The following is a 22,533-nucleotide window of genomic DNA, read 5'->3' as shown; positions in this document are numbered from 1 at the left end:
TGAACCCAAAAGCTTGCTTAATGACTTTTCTCCAACTATTTGGGTTGGCCTAATAAAAGATATCAAATTCACCCAAGGAACCTTGTCTGCCTATGTCCTTAGAGCAACACAGCTACAACCTAAAACCCTCCACTAAATATAGACATTGGATTTATGACACATTATAACCTGCCTAATATCTGACTCCCCAGGTAAACCCTCCACTTCTTACCAGTTATATTCATTCCCTTTCCCCGCCCCCCTTCTCATCCTTTGACTACAGCTACATTCATTCCCCTTCCTACCCCCCAACCTCCCTCACCTGCCTCTCACCTGTTAACCACCCCAATTTACATTTTAATTGACTGGCTTTCTTGCACATGTACTGGCCTCTGGCTGCTTTACTACTCCATCCAGGAAGAGCACAGGCCATCTGCACACACTTCCTCTGCCTGATGAAGGGTAATTGTACCCAAAAGCTTGCAAAGAAGAATTTTTTCCAAAGATTTGAGTTGGTCTAATAAAAGATATCAGATTTACCCAAAGAACCTTGTCTGCCTTAAAAACCCTGGGGAACTTTTACATGTGCTCTAAGGGTGGGGAGACAGTATTTTAATTAGAGCTGTTCCAAGAGCCTCTCTAATTTAAAATGCTGCAGTGTCTCATGTATCAGCATCCTCATGCTTCAAAATGGCAGTGGGGGAGCTTGTCAATGAGCTTTAGTTCAAGTGCCCCTGTTGCCATTTTGAAGTGCAGGGATGCTGATACATGAGCACAGTAATTACAGTGCATCAGAGCAGCCTCTGCACTCATGTACAGGCACTCATTCTCTTTAGTTAATGCACATTAAGATGGGCTAATGCACATTTTCTTAGTACCTTGCAATGTAACTAGTTTTAATATGCATTAATCAATGTGCATTAATGTGTGTATAGACACATCCTAAGGTGCCATTCTGCCTTTCCTTCTGCCTTTGTAGGATATTGAGTCATTTCTAAATTGGATGTGGATTCCCCATGACCTCTTGGAGGCATTCACAGAAAACTAGTCACATACAATATTGGATTATTTTGAAATTGGTTTAATAACGGTAACTAGTTTCTCAGGAAGTGTCTTCTGTGGTTAATGTGTGGATCACTTTTTCTTACTATTTAACTTTCTGTTTTATGTTTAAGAATACATGACAGAATTTCATAATTTCTAGTCAAAATCTGTTTATAAGAGTTGCTCCCTGGCTACTCTTATGAGTAACCATTGCTCATCTTTCACAAAGGGAGTAGAATTTGACCCATAGTTAACTGTCATCAATTTTAAATTTCAGGCTGCTTAAGTTATAAAGGATTAAAAATAATAAGTGATGACAGCATCAGAAAAAGAAAGCATTTCATATAGTTGTAAAATAATAGAAAATGATCATTAATTGGCTTTACAATCTTTTTATTATTTCCATGTAATTTGTTGTGAATCACCAGGTCCAGAATTTCCCTTCTGTTTTTCACAACATCCTCTTTTCAGCACTGAATGAAACCATTAGTAGAAAATGAATGTTCCTTTGTTTCATTACATAAAATTAAATGCAAACAGTTCCTCAGGAAATACAGAAAATATGATTAAACATCAATTTTTTTGCTCAAGTTTTATCATATTGAACTTTTGTGTCTGATTCGGATCTAAAAGAAAATAGAATGGAATCCTAGTCCAAATGCTTCTGCCACATTTTCAGTATGGAGGTGCCTCTTAGCAATCATACTGCTCTACAACCTTGCTGAAGTTCAGATATAGAATTGATAGCAGAAGTAATCAGTAGGCTGAGAGCCCTCAGTTATCTGCCCTTGTTGTTATATAGGTTCCTTCTAAGGCAGGAACATATTAAGTAGAAATAGCTTCTTTAGGGAGTTTACAGGACCATTGCAGAGACCTTCTGTCAGCTAATGCTAATACACCCTGATTTAAAAGAGACTTCCTGTTTTCATAGGTGGTGGTGTCTTGTTACCAGAAGTAGTATTACACCAAGATTTTCCTTCTTCCTTTTTTGCTCATGCCAGTACTCCAGTTTGGATTGCCTCTTCCAAGTAATGATGAGCAATACAAATGGATATTGTCAACTATTAGGGTCTATACAAATAAGATACTTGTACTGTTATCTGAACTCCCCAAATAAGACATTAATGTTTTGAAACTAATTATAAATAGGAACATTTTATATTTTAGTTAGAATTATTTTTAGTGAGATTTAAAAACACCCTGTAGACATGTACTCTTCAGCTTTCTCCCATGTTTCTTTTAGTGCAATTCAGGTCTAATCTACAGCACTCATCCAACTGCAGCCCTGGACACCTCAAGCAGGTCTGTCCATACTTATCATAGGGTTTATGTGTGGTTATTAATTTGAGATGATCCAATGAGAATTTTCTTTGGGATTTCAGACATGGCCTGAAATAATGTTTTCTGAGGTAATGAGGCACTGCATTAATCCACTGTGCCATCTGATTTGTCCTTTTGTAATATATATTTGCTTTTTTTGCTATATGGATTAGCATTCATATGCCATGTTTTGTTTATCTAGCAGTAGTTACTAGTATACTAGTTTAAAAAAGCAAAAACATCCATAATAACAACACTTAACATGTAAAGAGCACCTTCTAATTGGAGATTGCAAAAGGCATCCCTTAACCCTTGTTGCATCATGATCACCTGTAAGGGAATTGCCTTTGTGACTGTTTCTCCCATGATTATCATTATCTCTTCCTTGTTTTCTCCCCACAACTCCCAGCCTCTCCATCAGTTCCTTCCATTCCAATCAAAACCTATCTATTAATATTCTTTTCTACAATTATTGGTCAGAAGCTTTTTGTTTGTTTCCCTCAAGTGCTGTTTATTTCCCCCAGACTCACTGTACTGTGTAATCCTCTTGCAGCTTCAGGACCCTACATGACCTTGCTCTTGCTATGGAATATTGTTTCCTGCTATGTTCTTCTTCTCCCCTTTGACTCTGATAGTTGAGCTGGTCTCACCACTTCACCTGGATCCTCCTCCTTAACTTCTTCAATGCACATATGTTATGATTCTCCATTCTCATTGCTACCTTCCTCCCCACCCCTAACATGCTCCAACTCCTTCAACTCACTTGTAATGGTCCACAAATACCGATTCTCATTGGGCAAATGTCATCTTCACCCTAATATTTTAAACCCATAAATTCACAAAGAGGAAAAAAAGATGGTCTTAATCTGGATAAAGGTTTTGGCTTTATAGCATTTTTGTGATGTTTTGTGATGTTTGGCTCTTACCAAAATCCTCAATATACTTCAGTTTCCTATCTGTAAGGTAGGGTTAATACTGCTTCCTTTATCATGTCTCCTTAGCTTGAGAAGAGGCAGGTGACTCTTGCTTAATACATGTCTGAAACAACCCAGTGGAGATCCAGCTTCATTTGGGGCTCCTAGGAACAAATGTAATAGAAATAAGAATTCTTAATTCCTTCCTTTACTTTTAGTGTTCTTTTCTTTTTTTTTCTTTTTCTTTTTCTTTTCTTCTCATGCTGTAAGCTCTTTGGGCCAAGGCTGGCTTTATTTATGTTTATCACAGAGCAAAGAAAATTGTTTGCAGCTAACCAACAGTTGCTACAGCTACCATATAATACTCAGAGGTTATTAGAATATTATGTGCACTCTGAAAAAGCATGAAAAGAATATGTTTATGTTATTGATAACTTACAGGACATCTAGGAGTATGCAATGTTGAATATAAGTTTAGAAGTTGGTCTTACAAGTCTATTGTGAAGGAAAACAAACAAGTAAAGAAGGCTCCTCACACCATACTTGAGAGTATTCTGAGAGAGAATTAGTTTGTTTTATGATTAAGATTGATTTTTTTTCAGGTGTTTAATGGAGGAATGCAAAGCTAGACAGTGGAAAGATGAATCAGAGTCTGCTGCGGTTAGTTCACAAATTCCCTCTGCATAGAATAATATAACAATTCCTTCAGTCTTCAAGGTAGACAAAGTTAAGGGGCCTAGCAACAACGAGCATAGTTTCTTTTAGCATGTCCCAGCGTAGATGACATATGACAGGCAAGCTGATCTGTGCTTCATTTTGTAATGAGGGAGGGAAGGGGCTACGTGAGAAGGCACATGGATCACAGGGGAATATAATCTGGTGCAAAAACAAAAGAATTATTTTACATCAGTCTGGTAAAATGGGTATGGAGGGATTTGGAAGGATGTAGGTAGGTGTGGGGGGACTGTGAGAATGGGGGGACTGCTTAGGAGGGGTGGGTCCCCTGCCCCCCCCCCCGCCCTCCCCTCACAGCACATGGACTGCCCTGTCTGCAGGGTCCCAGTGCCTTCCCCCCCAGCCCCCTGCTCATTCCCCCACTTGTCTCCAGGCTCCTGCTTGTTCCCCTGCTCAAAGCTGGAGATGAGCAGGGGAATGAGCAGGAGGCTGGGGATGAGCAGGGGAGCAATTGGGAGGCTGGAGACAGTCCAGGGATTCCCCAGTTTGGCTCCAGCCTCCTGATAGCTCGCCCGCTTGGCTTCTACCCCCATAATTGCTCCCTGGCCCAGCTCCAGCTTCCTGCACCACACACTGTCTGGCAGCTCAGGGGTGCTGCAGCTGTCACCTGGGGCTCAGCGCTGCTCAGCCCAAACAGCCCGGAGCTGTGAGACAGCGTGTGCCCCACACTGCGCCCTGCCAAGCTGGGCTGCACCCGTGTGATATGGCAGTGGCAGCGCAGGTGCCAGGTGGCTGTGGCCATGCCCTGCTGCCCCCCACTGCCCTGTGCCATGCAGGGGGGCTCTGCCAGGAGGCCCCAAGTGGCCCCAACTGCCACTGCTAATGCCAGTGAGTCTGGGCTGTGTGGGGGGGAGGGCTGGGGGAAGCAATCAGGGAGCTGGGATAGGATTGGGGAGCTGGGGAAGTAACCAAGGATCTGGGGAAGCAAGCAATGGCCTGGGGCTGGGTGGGGTCCCCCCCATGGTTGCCTCCACCAACCCCCCCCCCCCAACTTACCTTTCAAGAGCCCGGGTCCAGGTCCCTGCGGCTTGCACTGCTGCTTGCCCAGCATGGGTAGGCAGCGTGCTTCAGCAGGGCAAGGGCCAGCCATAGAGATGCTCCGGCTGGCTACTAGAGTGTCTCTGTGGGGGACTGAGCTTCCAGTTGCCTCAGCTTTTTTCCCCTGGGGTATTTTTTGATACTTGGATATCCAGGTATCTCAAAGGAGTTTGAGACACTGCAAGAGGCACGTTCAAGCTTGTCTGGATGTGCCCTTGAAGATGAGTACTAAGGGATTAGCCCTAGCATGGCACAGTACTAAAATGACCAAATACTGGGATGCTACCTGAAGCAGGCAAAAAACATGTCCACAGTAAAAAAGAGCTGTCCAGTTCTGTCTTCTGTATCAGGTTTGTTCCCACTTCCCCAAGTGTTACCATTTTCCAGTATTACTGAAGAGCCTTGGCTAAATCCAGGACTTGTTTGCATCCTCTTGTTACTGAATCTTGCCCTCTGTTCCATCTGTGCAACCTCATTCTTTTTAATGAGCTTGAACTAATGGGCGTGAGGGCATAATTTGTCTCTAGACCTTGGGGCCACATCCAAAAACAAAACAAGGTCTTGAATGTCTAACCTCTAAGTTCAATTTAAATTATCTATACCCCACATTGTTATCCTGATTCCCTGCCCCCTATCCCCCCTTGCTGTCTAACTTCATAGTTGTTTTAGATGCTGACTGTAAACTTACCTAGAGGAAAAAAGGTTGTGTCTCTGCATGTGACCAGAACTACCTCAGTGTTGACATGCCATAGCAGTGTGGCACCTAGCTCATGTGTAAAACTTATTGGGATTTAGAAAATGGGTATTCTTATAAGTCCCCTGAGGGGCTCTATTGGCAAGTTTTAAGAATACGTCTAGCACAGATGTATAAAACCTGTATAAAAGACAGGCAGGCCTGATACTTTCTTTTGAAATATAGGAAGGTTGGCAACAGTGTCAATGGAGTCTTTTAGAACAGTTTACCGATTACAGCATTTGCCAGTGAAGTGGGGCTGATTTCAATGCTCACTTTTGTCTAGGGGGTTTAAACCCACATCCATCCTTTGAGGAAAGGGTTGTAACCACCAGGCAATAGGCTGTTGAGGCTCCCCATGCTCTTCTGCCCCTCTGTAGGAAACAATTCAAGATTCACTTGGTCAGAAAATCAGCAAGAGGAGACATGACTGGCAGTCAGAGCACTGACTGGGCAGGGGAAGTTTTTGGTTCTGGTCTCCGATTGCAGGACTGTTTCTCTACTCTGTGATTACTATTTAACAAAAAATAAGAAACGGTCCTAGGAGCAAAGACTGGAATATAATCTCTAGCTCATCACCAGGCACATACACTCTGTTGTTCACAAAAGCTCCTTTAAGGTAACCTTTACACTATGACATTTACCTTTGGTGGAACCAAAGTAAACATGCTGCATTGAAGTGTTCACTTAACATTACCATTATGATGTGTCGCCTGCCTCTGAATTGTGTACAGTATTTGCAGAACTGGAAAAATAAAATGACTGCCTTCTATCTCCTTTCATTAGTTTTATCATTTGAGAATACCTAGTGGTCTAACTGCTCAAACAGCTGTAAAACATTTTCTTAAGTATGATGCCATCTTTCCCCTTCCCTGTCTAATCTTGTTTTTATAGCAGCTCGTGTGTAATTTATAGGTTTTTCTATTGCTTTTATCAATTATTATGGCATGATGTGAGAGAACTGCTTTCTTACCTCTCCTTATTATTAATTTCTTCTGTCCTGTAAGAGAAACTGTATGTAGACGTTTACTACAGATGAAGCATCTATGGAATATAAAATTGGAGCCTTGTAGTCATGTCCATTAGTGGAATTGGACCTCAATAACAGTAGTTCATAAAATATTTACATTTGCCTCTTGCTAGTAATATATGTTCCCAGGGTATTTTCAGTATGGGGAGCAAGCACTGTGAAATCTCACCAGTAATGTCTGTTACTTGTATTTGCTATTGTCAAGAGTGTAGTGGTGGCATCACACAGATATTCCTCCACTGCTATGCTACTTCACTGACCTCTGGACAGATGACTACTCCACAATCATGTTTCTAGAGCCTGCTCACCCCTTAATCTCAATCATCTCCCCTTTCCCAGGGCTCAGTGGAAGTTAATATTGGCTTTGATTTGTTTTTAGGTGGAGGTTTGTCCGGGAAAAACATCCAGGAGCTGGAACTGAAGATAAATCCACCCACTTTGTCACCTTTCTGCCTCCCCAGTGTGTATTAAATCCATGGATCTCTTCTGTAGAAGGCAGAAGCAGAGCTCTTCCCTCTTACAGCATGGGGTTTGTCTATGTGGAAGTGGATCAGAATGTTGAGACCTAAATTAGGAGACTTCCAGACTACAGTTGGATGAAAAATCCATTTTTCATTTTGGTGGCTGAACTAAAAAAGTGCAGGAAGAATTTTGTGTGAAATAGATGCTTTTTTCTTTCTTCTTTTTTTGGCAAAACAAACAAAAAGCCTTGAAAATTTCAGTTTGATTCAAAATGAAACTGTTGTTTGACATGGTTAGAGGTTATTTAACTCTTTAAAAACCCTTTTTTTCTTCCTTTTTTATAAGAAGGGATGATTTTTAAAATACAAATTACCATTCCAGAACTAAAAGTCAAAATGAAATGTTTTGACACATTCAACAATTTTCCACTATTTTATTTATTTAATAATGAAACTATCTGCCAGTCATTGTAGTCCCTCTGGTCCCCCTTTAAAACCCCATAGTTTGAGTGATTTTATTGTTCACTGAAAACATTTCCCTCCGCCCTTTCAAAGCACGTACAATTAGTACTTGTTGCTAGTCAATGCACAAGGTATACTGAACAAAATCCAGGTAAATATTGCCTTTGTTTTTGTTTTTCCCCACTACCTGCCTCTCTGCTTGGGGACAAGACAGAGTGCAGGAACAGAGAGCACATTTGATTCATGGCACAGTGTTAATTATCATTAATTTCCTGTACATTCTTGAGTGCAAACATGTTTACTGAGCCATTCCTAATGATACAGATCATTCCCAACTCACTTGTCACTGGTCTATTTGAATAACTACAGAAGCAATGAAGACACTCCTCTGATAGTCAGGGAAACCCCCTAGCTTTCCTTCCCTCTTATTCAGGGGGATTTCCCAAGCTACTTAGAGAAAAACAAAGATAAATGTGTCTTTAAGCATGACAGATGTCTCCAGTTTCTCCCCTGTGCTTAAAAACTTAAATTGTTTGCTATAAATAGAGTTGTTGAAAGGATAAAGGAAAGGGTAAGCAGGCTGAAAGCAGTGAAAAAATAGCCTTATTGTGAGTGGTATCTTTAATATAAAAACATCCACAACACATCAATGTTAATTGTACATCAGAGAGTGTAGAGCATAAATGAAAGGGAAGAAATTGCTTTCAGGTTTGTATCTCTACACTCAGTTGGGGCCAAAGTGGGGAAAGGAAGATAAGAGACAGAGGCCAAGAGGGGAAATGTTTTAAGATGAAATCATTACTGATGAGTGTAAGCCTCAGAGAGTAATCTGTTTATGTGGTGGTGAAGTAGGCATTAGCTGAAGGGGTTAAGTCCTTTTAGCTGTACAAGCTAACATAACAACATAGCCTCTCTATGCTAGTAGCTTTAGGTGTTAGGAATGTAAGATGCCTCGAACCATCCCAACACTGTGTCTCTTTTGAAGGCAGTTGTGGGGCAGTGGGGATCGCTCCCCTGCTGGGCAGGAATCGGTGAGTCGGGGTTTTTTTGGTGGGTTTCTTTCCCTTAAAGGGTCGGAGCTGGGGCGGGTGGGACTGTGGGGGGGAGGTGGGGGAGTTGGGGAATCTTGCAGAGTACCCCCATGCAGTGTGGGGCAATGGGGGCTGGCAGCACCTGGTGAATCGGAGCTATTTTTTTCCCCAAGTGCCCATCCCCTGCCTGTGTGATTCAGAGATTTGGCAGCAGCTGAATCTCTGAATCTGGTTTGGCTGAATCAATTCAGGGCAGTGATTCAAATCACTGTCCCCTGAATTGGCCAAATCCAAAACAAATACTAGCCATTTTGCACAGGCCTAATGATTGGTATATGTACCCATATGATCCGTATATGTGTCCAACAAGAGTGATGTTGTGGTGGTGTCTGCTATAGACCACCAAACCAAGAGGATGAGGTAAATGAAACTTTTTTTCTGAAAACTAGGGAAGTTTCCAGATCATAGGCCCTGGGTCTCAAGGGGGACTGCCATCACCCTGACATCTGCTAGAAGGTCAATACAGCAGCGCACAGGCAATCTAGGAAGTTTTTTGGAGAGTGCTGAAGACAACTTCCTGGTGCAAGCATTGGAGATACCAACTAGGGGCTGTGCTCTTGACTTGCTGCTCATAAATGGAAGAATTGGTGAGGGGATGTAGAAGCGGATGGCAACTTGGGTATCAATGTCCACAAGATAATTGAGTTCAGGATCCTGACAAAAGGAACAGAGGAGAGCAGCAGAGTATGGAACTTGGACTTCAGAAAAGCAGACTTTGACTCCCTCAAGGAATTGGTGGGCAGGAGCCCCAGGGAGGTCAGCCTGACAGGGAAAGGAGTTCAGGAGAGCTGGCTGCATTTTAAAGAAACCTTATTGAGGGTGCAGGAACAAACCACCCCAATGTGATGGAAGAATAGCAAAGGTAGCAAGCTGCCAGCTTGGCCTAACAGAGAACTCTTCAGTGAACTTAAACACAAAAAGGAAGTTTACAAGAAGTGGAAGCTTGGACAAACAACTTTGGAGGAGTATAAGAATATTGCTCTGCCATGCAGGGATGAAGTCAGGAAGGCCAAAGCACAATTGGAGTTGCAGCTAGCAAGGGACATGAAGGGTTTCTACAAGTATGTTAGCAACAAGAGGAAAGTCTGGGAAAGTATGGGTCCCTTACTGAATGGGGCAGGCAACCTAGTGACAGATGTTGAGGGAAAGACAAAAGTATTCAGTGCTTTTTTTGCCTTGATCTTCACAGGCAAGGTCTGTTCCCAGACTACTGCACCAAGCAGCACAGTTTGGGGAGGAGGTGAGCAGCCCTCAGTGGTGAAAGAACAGGTTAGGGACTATTTATAAAAGCTAGATACGTACAAGTCCATGGGACCAGATGCAATGTATCCGAGGGTGCTGAGGGAATTGGCTGATGTGATTGCAGAGCTGCTGCTCATTAAATTATTTGAAAACTTGTGGTGTTCAGGGGAGGTCCTGGACAATTGGAAAAGGGCAAACATAGTGCCCATATTTAAGAAAGGGAAGAAGGAGAATTCAGGGAACTACAGACCAGTCAGCCTCACCTCTGTTCCAAGAAAAGTCATGGAGCAGGTCCTCTGGGAATCCATTTCTAAGCACTTGGAGGAGAAGAAAGAGTTCAGGAATCATTAGCATGGCTTCACCAGGGACAGGTCATGCCTGACCAACCTGATTGCTTTCTACAATGAGATAACTGGCTTTGTGGATGCTGGGAAACCAGTGGACATGATATACCTTGACTTTAGCAAGGTTTTTGATATGCTCTCTCTTGCAAGCAAGCTAAGGAAGTACAGGTGTCATGAATGGACTATAAACTGGATGAATTGTAGGGATCAACACACAGTGATCAATGGCTTGATGTCTAGTTGGCAGCTGGTATCAAGTAGAGTGCCCCAGGGATTGGTCCTGGGTATGGTTTAATTCAATATCCTCATTAATGATCTGGAAGATGGGATGGAGTGTATCCTAAGCAAGTTCATGGATGACACCAAGCTGTGGGGGGAGTAGCAGATACATTGGAGGGTAAGGCTCAGAGTGACCTAGACAGATTAGAGGATTGGACCAAAGGAAATCTCATGAGGTTCAACAAGGACAAGTGCAAAGTTCTGCACTTATGATGGAAGAATCTCATGTACCACTATAGGCTTAGGACCAATTGACTAAGCAGCAGCTCTGCAGAAAAGGACCCGGAGGTTACAGTGAACAGTAATCATCACCTGAGCCAACAGTGTGCCCTTGTTGCCAAAAAGGCTAACAGCATACTCGGCTGCATTAGTAGGAGTGTTGCCAGCAGCTCGAGAAAAGTAATTATTCCCCTCTATTCTGCACTGCTCAGGCCACATTTGGAGTACTGTGTCCAGTTTTGGGCACCCCACATCAGAAAGGATGTGGACAAGCTGGAGAGAGCCCAGCAGAGGGTAACAAAAATCCTTAGGGGGCTAGAGCACATGACTTGTGAGGAGAGGCTGAGGGAACTGGGCTTATTTAGTCTGCAGAAGAGGAGACTGAGGAGAGATTTAATAGCAGCCCTCAACTACCTGAAGGGTGGTTCGAAAGAGGGTGGAGTAAGATTATTCTCAGTGGTGGCAGATGACAGAACAAGGAGCAATGGTCCAAGTTGCAGCAAGGGAAATTTAGGTTGGATATTCAGAAAAACTTTCTTACTAGGAGGGTGGTGAAACACTGGAATAGATTACCTTAGAACAGTGCTGGAATTCCATCATTGGAGGTTTTTAAGTCCTGGCTTGACAAATCCCTGGCTGGAATGGTCTAGTTGAGGATGGTTCTGTTTTGAGCAGGGAGTTGGACTAGATGATTCCTGAGGTACCTTCCAACCCTAATTTTCAATTATTCTATGATTCCAGGTAAATGTATCAGAAGAGGGATGCATGACTGAAGGAGACAGCCATTGTCACTGTGTTTTGTAATTAACAAAGAAGAGTAATAATGCTGATTTACAACTGCTATAGAAAGACAGCTCATCTCATGTGGGTGTACTAAGAGGGAAAGAAGAAACCAGTGCAACCAGGGATGGGTGAAATATGGCCCATGGTCCACATCCAGTTTGCCAACTGACTGGAACCAGCCTGCAGGCAGACACCCACCAATTGATTGCATCTGGCCTGCAGCACCCTACATAGGGCTGAGCCTCACCCGCTCCCACCCAGGGCAGCCCACATTATGCTTCTGCCCACTGAGGGCCCTGGCCCTGGCTAGTGTACACAGCTTCCTGGCAGGGCTGCTCCCAATGTGGCTGCAGCCACCCAGGTACTGCTCATCTCCCCCCACCTCCAGTGGCTCCTCCTTCTCCTGCCATACCGCTTTGGGCAGCAGGTAGCATGGAGAGGACAGTGTTTCATTTCATTCTTTAATTTCATTTCGAAACACTGTTCCATTTCGTTTCATTGAAACTGTTCTGCTGTTTCGATGCGTTTCAACATTTCACCCATAGCATATAATGGGGAATCATGAAAATGCCTATAACGTGGTCATTTCTTACCTGATTCAGATCAAAATTGCAGGGATTGTAGCCCCTTCTTCGGGCATGAAGCCTGCCAAGTTCAAGGAGATAGGTGCATGGGTTTCTGGGAAACTCCTGGGGCACTCAGGCTCCTGGATCGGCACGAGGGATGACAGGAGGCTGCCGCTGCTGCCTTGGACCAGCACTGGGCACAGCTCGTGCCCAGTGCCAGGAAGACTGTTGCTGCCGCTGGCCCCAGGCAGCAGCAGCAGTAGCAGCAGCAGCAGCAGCAGCAGTGTCCTATCATCCCAGATCTGGGGGCCCGCACCCCTGGGAGGAGTACGGCAGTGCTGGGAGGGCAGGTTGAGCTCTATGGGGCTGGCGGAGCTGCCTGGAGCACAGCCCTGGCTCGCCCCACCTCCTGCCACTGGGCTGCACTCCAAGCAGCTCCTCTAGCTCCATAGAGCTCAGCCTGGTGGCAGGAGGTGGTGGGAGATCCAGTGGCAGAGCCCCTTGGAGCACAGCCCTGGCAAGCACAGCCCAGTGGTGGGAGGCTCTGCATCCCCATAGAGTTGAGCCTGGTGGCAGGGTGGGGGGTGGAGAGCCACTGGTCAGGGCTGTGCTTGGAGCCAAGGCTGCACTCTAAGTGGCTATGCCACTGGCTCTCCGCTGCCTCCCGCTGCCAGCTTCATCTCCAGCCACCGGGCTGTGCTCACCAGGGCTGTGCTCTGAGCAGATCCAGCACTGGCTCTCCCACCACCTCCCGCTGCTGGGCTGAGCTCCGTGGGGCTGGCAGAGCTGCTTGGAGTGCAGCCCTGGCTTCAAGTGCAGTCCTGGTGAGCACAGCCCAGCAGCTGGAGGCTCTGCAGTCCCATGGAGCTGAGCCTGGCAGTGGGAGACATCAGGAGGTGATGGAGAACCAGTGACAGAGCTGCTCGGAGCGCAGCCTTGGCTCTGAGCACAGCCCTGGCCAGTGGCTCTCCCCTACCTCTTGCCAGCAGGCTCAGCTTCGTGGGGCTGCAGAGCCTCCAGCCACCAGGCTGTGCTCACCAGGGCTGTGTTTGGAGGCAGGGCTGCCCTCCAAGTGGCTCCACCAGCCCCATGGAGCTCAGCCCAGCAGTGGGAGGTGGGAGGAGAGCCAGTGGCAGAACTGCTCAGCCCAGCAGCAGGAGGTGGTGAGGGAGCCAGTGGCAGAGCCGCTTGGAGTGCAGCCCTGGCAAGCACAGCCTGGTGGTGGGAGGCTCCACAGCCCCACAGAGCTGAGCCTGGTGGCAGCAAGTGGGGGAGAGTCACTGGCCAGGGCTGTGCTCGGAGCCAGGGCTGTGCTTTGAGTGACCCTGCCACTGGCTCTCCCACCACCTCCTGCCATGAGGCTGAGCTACGCAGGGCTGGCGGAGCCGCTCAGAGCACAGCCCTGGCTCTCCCCTGCTTCCCACCACTGGGCTGCTTTGAAACTTGAAACGCGTCAAAAGTTTAGAAATGTTTTAAGTGCCCTCATTTTATTTTGAAACTGTTTTGAAGCCTTTTGTTTCATTTTGATTTCGAGCTCAAAATGTGTTGAAGCAGCTTCAAAATGAAACACCCACTGAAATTTTGCATAGCCCTAGCAGGCACTACATGTCCAATCAGGCATGGGGAGCAACTGCAGCCAGGTGGCTTCTGTCTCACCACATGGGGCTTCAGCTCCAGCTCCTGGCCACATTCCACCCACTCCACCTGCCTGGTGTGATGTGCAGCCACTTGTGGGCAGCCGAGTGAGTGAAAAGCACCTAGGAGCTGGAGCACTCCTGTGTGCTGGAGTAGGAGCCACCTGGCTGCAGCTTCCCCCCAACCCTAATTCTGGCTGGGCATCTGCTGCTCTGCTTGCATCCCTATGGCTGCCACTGCCACTTCCCAGAGCTCCCTCATACCCTGAGCAACACAGCAGGGACAGGAGGAAGAGGAGGAGGAGCTGCTAGAGGTGGGGGAGCCAAGTAGCTGCACTGGGAGAAGCCCAGCCAGGAAGCTGTACACATTGGCTGGGACTGGGGGTGGGTATGAGCAGGATCATGGTGCGGGCTTCTTGGGGCATGAGTGGGCAGGGCTCAGTCCCATGTGAGGCACTGTGGAGCCAGCTGTAGGCTGGATAGCAGGGCAGACTGCACCTGCACTACCCAGGTGAGCTCTGCTGCACATGCCCCCTGCCCCTGCTCCTGCCACCCCTGGATGGCTCCTGGGACCTAGTGCACAGGCATCCCCCTAAAACAAACATGTACACCAATGCCACACCCTCTCCACCCCCCTGGCCACATGATATAGAAGAGTAAGAATTTATTTTGAGCTATTATGCAATCACCCCTGTATACACTACTAAAAAACACATAAATCAGGACATAAAAAAAAATTAAAATATGTATAACAGGGAACACTAGCCCTGTTACTAAGAGGCAGGGCTGCCTCTCTAAGACCCGAGTCTACGGGAACACCAAACACCAGGAGGGTAGGGGTTTATCAACCACCCAGGCCGGTGAGCTGACAGGAAGGGGATAGGCCTCTGGGCATATATAAACCTCAGGGCTGAGGCTGACAGGGGGAGGTCTCTGGCAAGTGGCCAGGGGAAGAGAGCTCCTGCACAACAAAATTACCCCAGAGCGTTATGGCTGCTGGCTAGACTGTTGGTATGGCTAATGAGGTTCCAGGAGTCTACAAGGTACCCAGAGCTGGGGAATACTCAAGAAGCAGTTTGGATTTTTTAATGAGCCAGAATGTGGCTTGCAGGACTTGTATTATGTTATAGCCCAGGGGCTCATATTTGTGTTATTGTTTTATCTGGTGGACTGGGCTGAGGCTATCTGGGGAGGAGGAGGCCTTATTGGGGCACACTACTGTGCAAAGCCCCAGGGCCAGGGGGTGCAGCACCAGGAGGTGATCAGACCCCAAGGCCAGGGGGCACAGTGCCAGGAGGTGCAGCGATGGGTCATGCCCCAGTGCCAAGAGGGGGTCACCTCAGACATTTGAAGCAGCTGGGGTGGAGACCATGCCTACCTCTCCCTCACAGGACACTGGTGCGATCAGTCAGGCTGTTGCTGGGCTCTCCATCAAGCAGAGTTGATGGATGAGTCCCACATGGCAAGGGAGATCATGGTGGCCATGAACCATAGGGTGCAGGGGGTGGATCATTGGGCAGGGTGAGTTCACCCATTGGACCATGGTCACTGACAATGGGACCAATATGGTAAAGGCAGTGCATGATGCCAATTTTGTTGGGATCTGCTATGTGGCACACAAGTTCCACCTCATAGTCAGGGACACCTTGGAGGGGGACTTGGCTCCCAGTGATGGTGCTGTCACTACCACTGTCAACCAACTTGCTTCAAAATGAAGGAAGGTGGTGAGCTACTTCCAGTGGAGCAAGATGCTGTGGGACAAACAGGCAGAGCTGAGCATCCCCTAGTACAAAATAATGCAGGATGTGGAGACTCGATGGAACTCCATGTACTTGATGCTCAAAAGACTGGTTGAGCAACAGAAGGTCATCCATGAGATGGCCTTGGTTGGGGAGATTGGGATCAATGGTCCCTTTAACAAAGATGAGTGGGATACCATCTCCCAGATGTTGGTGGTCCTCAAGCCATTCCTTGAGGCTACTGAGAGCCTCAGTGCTGGCAATGCCCTCCTTAGTCAAGTGATCCCCATAGTGAAGGAGCTTGAGAATCAAATAGAGAAGTTCCAGGGGATTGATGTTCCTGGCTGGGGAAAGCCGCTTTCACCAGAGGTGCAGGCATCGGTGAAGTGGCTGAAGGAGGGTATCAAGAAATGGCTGGATCCATTGTGGTTCAGTACGGTCCACGTGCTGGCAGGCATGTGTAACCCAAGGGTGAAGGGGAGCATCTGTAACAGTAAAACCCTGGATCACTGGACAGAGGTGCTGGAGAACAGAGTCAGGGAGGCAGAAGGGCAGAGGCAGGGGGACGTGGAAGAGTGGGATCCACTTTCCTGTGCCAGCACTCCAAGCACAGCTAATTTCTTCCATCACAGCCACTGCCAATGTGGGCCAAGGGCATGGGTTCAATGTTGGGGTCCAGAGGCACCAGACCCCACCATCCAGCAGGTAGTATGGAGGCCTCAGTGGCTACCTACCTCGCTGAGGACATGGAGCCACTGCATTGCAACCCCTTGGCTTATTGGGCAACCTGTAGCCAGATGTGGCAGGATCTGGCCACAGTTGCCTGGGAACATCTGTCCTGTCCACTGACTAGTGTTCCAAGTGAGAGGGTGTTCAACATTGCTGGGGATGTGACACGCCACTGCACCTCCTTGGATCCTGGTTTGGTGGATCAGCTGGTGTTCCTCAAGGTGAACCTCCTACTGCTGGGGTTCCCCAAGCTCTAGGTACAGACAGAGTGAGTGCCACTCTCCTCACTCCGCATCTATTTGATTTTTTTAATTTGTTTTCTGAACCATTTAATGCCTTGCTCTCAGAGCTGGAGGTGGCACTCACTGCATCACTAGCCAGCAGGGGAAGAACATGTCCCTGCTGAGCTGCCAGGCCAGGATGAACTTGGAGGTATGAGCTGGGGCTGTGGGGAAGAAGGAGGACCCAGGTCCCGGGCATGACCTAAACTGCACCCTGCCAGGGTAGGGAGGCCTGGTGGGATGGCTGGTGGCATGGCAGCCCCCAGGAAGTGCCAGGACCACAAACCTCCCTGGTGAAAGGTGGGTAGGAGGCACCTGAAAACCTCCAGCCACCACATGCACACACAGTCCTGGCTAGGGAAAGCCCAGATCAGTAAGATCTTTGAGAGGCCTGAGGCTTACTGGTTGCAGTGGAGTTGTGAGGCTCCAGGTGAGCTTAGCTGCCTGGGATGCCATCTAAGAGGTATGGACTGCAGCATAGGGGAGGTACAGAGCTACAGAACAGCTGTGACTCCTAGACATCAGGGGCCTAAATAGGCAGCCTCCTACCCGGGTAACATCTGAATCAGTTTTCCATCAAGGCATGGCAGATGAAAGAGGGGCGGACCAAGATCTAACCAGCACTGGGAAGGCCCCCTGTTACAGGCTACCATCCCTGCTGCATTCATCCCATCCTGCCTTAACACACACAAGGCAGAAAAGTTTCTTTGGGTCAATCTGATATCTTTTAGTAGACCAAATGACTAGTTGGAGAAATATATCTTAGCAAGCTTTCAAGATTAAAAACGATTTGTCAGGCTGAGGAAGCATCTGAAGTTGGTGTGTGTGCTCTTCCTGGATGCAATGAATAGTAAAGAAGCCAGAGGCTGGGTTGCAGGCAAGAAATCCAGTCAGGGAAAATGTAAATTGAGGCATCAGGGAATGAGAGACAGGCTGGGGGGTGGGTTAGGGTAAGGGTTAGGGTTGTCAGGCAGGTTATAGTGTGTCAGTAATCCAATGTCTATGTTGAGTCCATGAGTTTTTGTATCTAGGAGGTTGATGAAATGAAGTTTGTAGGTTTGTCTATGAAAGGTGTTTTGTAAATTCTGTTTGAGGATCGGGACTGAGAGATTGGAGAGAGAGTGGTTTTCTTGTGAGAAATGTTTCCTCACTGGTAACTGGGTATTCTTGTTTTTAATACATTTCCGGTGTGCATTCATTCTTGTGCACAGTTGTTTGGTCTCTCCCATGTATTTTCCATTGGGGTATTTGGTACACTTGTATAATGTTTCTGGAGGTGCAGCTGTAAGATCCAGGAATGGTGTTGGTTCTGTTATGGGATGTAGTAATTGTGGGGGTAGTGGAGATATATTGGTAGGTTTTACATTTCTTGTCATGGCATGGTCTCGATCCATTCGGTGTGTTTTGGGCTGTAGGACGTTGGCTTCTGGTGATGGGGTTAGTGAGGTTCAGTGCTTGTGTGAATGTACAAGACACTTTTCACAGTGTTTTCAGTTTTCACAGCCTATGAACTACACTTCATCAACCTCCTAGGTACAGAAACTCATGGACTCAATATAGACATTGGATTTCTGACACACTATAACCTGTCTGACATCTGACTCCCCAGGTACCTTTCCACTTTTACCTGCTACATCCCCCCTCCCCTGCCTGTCACACCCCCTGATGCCACAATTTACCTTTTTGCTGAATGGCTTTCTTGCCTGCATTGATGCTAGCCTCTGGTTTCTTTATTATTCATCCCATCCAGGAACAGCACACACAAAAACTGCAGATGCTTCCTCAGCCTGATGAGTTGAGTTTTGCTCAAGTGATAAGCACAAGTGATATGAGTTTTGCTTTAAACAGTTTGGGGGGGGGGGGCACTTTCTCATGAACCCCTGCACCTATTTCCTTTAAACTTGGTGGGCTTTGTGCCCTCAGAAGGTGCTATCATCCCTGATGTTTTCATCCAAAGTGGCAAAAAAAAAATGACAAAGTTATAGATATTTTAGTGATTCCCCATTATAGTCTATGGCTGAATCTCCAAATCAGCACCAAATCTCCACATCCCACTCAGCCAAATCGAATTGGGACAGTGACTCGTATCACCAAATCGAATCACTGTCCCTCTGAATTGGCCAAATCTGAATCCAAATCGAATATTGGCCGCTTTGCACAGGCCTACTGTACAGTAACCTGATATTACTGCACAGTTGTGTTATCTGGCAACAACTGTGATCTGATGCTACTATGCAGTAATATTAGGCTACTGTGCAGTAGCATCACAAAAAAGACATCGTTCAGCACTACTGAGTAACTTGGGTTACTGCCTTTTCATTTAGTACTTGTTTATACAAATACTAAATGACTTCACAATAATGACTGTGCAGTCACAGTCTTGTGTAGACGTGGCCATAGAGTAGTATGCTATTCCATCTAGTGACCTACTGTGGGTCTCTGGCACTCGGGGGCTAATGCTTGCATTTGCACCCCATCCCTTGCACTGGGAGCTCCTCCACTCCTGCCCCAGCTCTGTTTGGTTACCTGTTTTGACCAGGAAGGAAATGAAATCCTGGCATACTGGATGCCGGAGGAGGGGTGGCAGTGGGCATTTCCAGCCTGAACGGGAAAGTAAACACCCAATCCCCGGGGCAGGCGAGCGGGTGAAACAACAAACGTGGCTGCCACCTGTGTGATAAGAACTCTGAGGCCCGCCTGGCACCCTCTCCAGGCCAGCGACTGAGGGCCATGGCCTCCCCCCCCCCAATCAGTCTGCCACTTATACTATCCCAGAACATTTGGAAAGGAGTATTCAATTTCAGGACAAAACTGTCATTTCAGGGACTCTGCAAAGATATTTTTTGGGACTGTCCTAGATAGTTTGATATAGTTTGTTGTTTTAACATTGCAAGTTTACATGGAGGTTATCGGAGGGTAGCCTTATGACTGTCTACCACAGTGTCTGAACTATAAGAATCCTTTCCTGAACGGATACAAGGTTTTTATATCCTCATTATGCCACTGGAATACTGCCACAAAGGGTCTGGGATTTGGGGGAGGATCTCACCCTACATGTACACAGATACTCCACATGTTCACAAATGGACATATGAAATAGGTATGAGCTATGTATACTTTAAGTGATGTTTGAACAAAATGAATGGAACTAGTGGGAAACAAATCTTTCTACCACTGTCTGTTTTCTTTTATTGAGAGGCAAGGATTTCTTAGGGTGATATTAGACAAGATAGTCTTCATCAGCTATTCTAAGTGGCATATTTCAATATCTTTCATGTTAAGGTAGTGTTAGAGTGATGTTGTAGCTGTGATGTTCCAGGAATTATGCACCTGCTAAAGAATGTCTTGCATTTCTAACTCTATCCCAGCTGGTCCAATAAAAGATACCACTCTAAGAAATCCTTACCTTTCGCATAATTCCTGGACCATCACAGCTACAACATTACTCTTCTCTTTTAGCTCATTCATTTCTCACAAGAAGGCAAAAAGAAACTGTATCTTTATTAATTAGAAAGAAAGCCCTTGAAACCAAAGGCTTCTTCAAGGCTGGGCCAGGTAGCAACTACAAAGCATTCAGCTTGACAAAGAGAAGGTGTTCATATCTGGTAACAGCCTGACTTTCAGAAGACCGAGTGCTCTGATTGTGGTTGCCCAGTGCTTTGTATTCTTGACAGACTGCTTCTATACACGGTTGATTTATTGTGATGCAGGTCATTCATTTGATATTGGATTTGTGTATGACACAGCAATAAAGTTTTACATTGCTAACTACAGCAAGGGAAATGGTGAGGATGCTGCTAATATTCTGGTGGAGGGGGAAGAGGGGATGACGGATAATGTCACTTTCTGAAGACCAACACTAGATGGTGCTAATAAACTTTGCACAGGATGGCTAAATTGTAAAACTACACAAAAATGTTCTGAAACAGGAAAGCTAAAAATGTTTCTTAATCTGCATGCTGGAGAAGGGCATTTAGCTTCCAATGTAATGATATTTGGAGAAATTGACTACTGGTCAATTTATTATTATTTAATGTGGGCATATCCCTTTCCTGTTTTTCTGGTACACCCACAGAGACCAAGATTATCTAATGTATTTCTTTAAAAATAGATAGTTGATCTCAACACAGCCTCGTGGCTAAGGGCAGATGTTACAAACAACAGCCAAAATCCAGCCAGCATTTGTGTATACCTCTTACCAATGTGAGCAGTCCTACTTATGATGATAAAACTGCTCACATATAGAAGTATTTGCAGTCTGGGGCCTACCACACCTATGATCTCTGCAATGTATCACACTCTTCCCTCTATGCTAAACCTAACTGCAATGTACATTTAGGCCTTGGACCTACAAATACTTCAATGTATATATGTAACTTTACCCACATGAGTAAAATTCACAAGCAGGCCTATGGTGCTGCAGTTTCAGGGTATGGACAGGTATAACAATTCAAATGTGTCAAATGCCTTTGAAATGTTTCAAAGGTCCACCTGGACACATCTACTATCTCTTTGAGACCTTCCAGAAGTGTCTCAAACACTCCAAAAGAGCACCTCTTTAAATGAAGTACTGTGTTGGAGCATTTCACTTTTGGTTATGTCTGCATGGGGAAGGAAGGCAAATAGCCACTGTCCAGCTGCTGGGTCATGCTCCAGGTCCGGGGAGCTGTTGAGTCCTCACTGGGCAGGTCTCAACAGCTGTTTCTTGTGCAGTAAATGTCTTGGCATGTACACATGAGCCCCTATTACAGTGCATGAAACTAATAAACTCTGCAGCAAGATAGTACTTGTAAATACTAGTACTATCCTCTTCCAGATTTTTTTTTTGTGCACAGCAGTGCTAATGTAGATGCTGACTGGCTGGCTAGGTTGTGAGAGTGCTTCAGAGCCAGGGCTTCTGGCCAGTTAGACCCACATTGAAGCACCCTCATGTCCCAGTACTGCCCCTCCGCAGCATGTTATGCCTGGTTGGAGCAGCCAAGGGCTGGCAGGCTGACCCCTGGGTCATGTTGCACATGAATAAATTCCAGACCTAATTGCTTCAAAGTTAATTGTTCCCAGGTGGATGTTCAAATGGCATGCCTGGGAGCAAAACCTCTGGAGCAAGAAGCTCCAGAGCTTATTCATGTGCAATAATTGCATGAGTAGACGTGTCCACTGGGATCTCCACTAAGAGTCCACTGGGACCTCTGCCCCTGCCAGACATAGAGCCAAGCTTTCTCCCTGCCACCCTCCCTGCCAGAACACTTCTGACTCCTGTGGCTCCCCCAGTGCTGGAGCTGAGCTGGGGAGCCCTCTGAACCTGCCCCCCCCCCCCTGCTTACCTCTCTACTTTTGGGCTCTCCCCTGTTCCCTACCTTCTCTCCCTATGTGGGGGACAGTATAGAGTAGGGCAGCAGATTGTAGCAACTTAGTCTAGCACCCCCAGCTGGTCCTTGAAGAAGCTGTAGCATTTTGAAATATTCCAAACCCTGGGAATAGCATGGGAAGCCATACCTGTGTCTTCTGCCTGAAATGTTTCCTTTATGAAACGTTTCCAAGTGCATTTCATTTAACTTGGAAACATTATCTCTAAGTGTGTATGATGCTGAGTACTCTGTTCAAGAATATTTAAAAATAAAGACGTGGTTTCAGATTGTTATTACATTTTTTGTTACAGCATTATTTCATTATTTCATTTCGGCTTAGTGGGCACGTCTAAATGAGATACTTACTATGCATTATCCTAATAACACTGCACAGTAGAGTAGTGGTTATTAACCATGCTAATAGCCTACTGCACAGTGTTATTAGGTTAATGTGCAGTAAGCATCACTCAAAAATCATGCACTGGCATTACTGTGCAGTAACTCTAAATGTGCAGTAACTAAGGCTCATTAATGAATGTGTAAAAATACCCAGTGTTTAGGG

General features: G+C 46.2%; 1 long non-coding RNA gene across 2 annotated transcripts in view; it reads left to right on the top strand.

The window, feature by feature from the left end:
- LOC106738239 (uncharacterized) overlaps positions 1 to 22,533 on the top strand; it is a 43,515-nt gene that overhangs the window by 3,524 nt on the left and 17,458 nt on the right. For both annotated transcript variants that reach the window (XR_001372574.3, XR_001372573.3), the window contains exon 2: positions 7,173 to 8,747. This is a non-coding gene — a long non-coding RNA (uncharacterized LOC106738239). The remainder of the gene's footprint in view (positions 1 to 7,172; positions 8,748 to 22,533) is intronic.

Source organism: Alligator mississippiensis, chromosome 3, assembly GCF_030867095.1.
Source record: "Alligator mississippiensis isolate rAllMis1 chromosome 3, rAllMis1, whole genome shotgun sequence".
Lineage (NCBI taxonomy): Eukaryota > Metazoa > Chordata > Crocodylia > Alligatoridae > Alligator > Alligator mississippiensis.
Note: the sequence above shows the minus strand (reverse complement) of the source record. Positions and strands in the feature narration are given on the sequence as shown.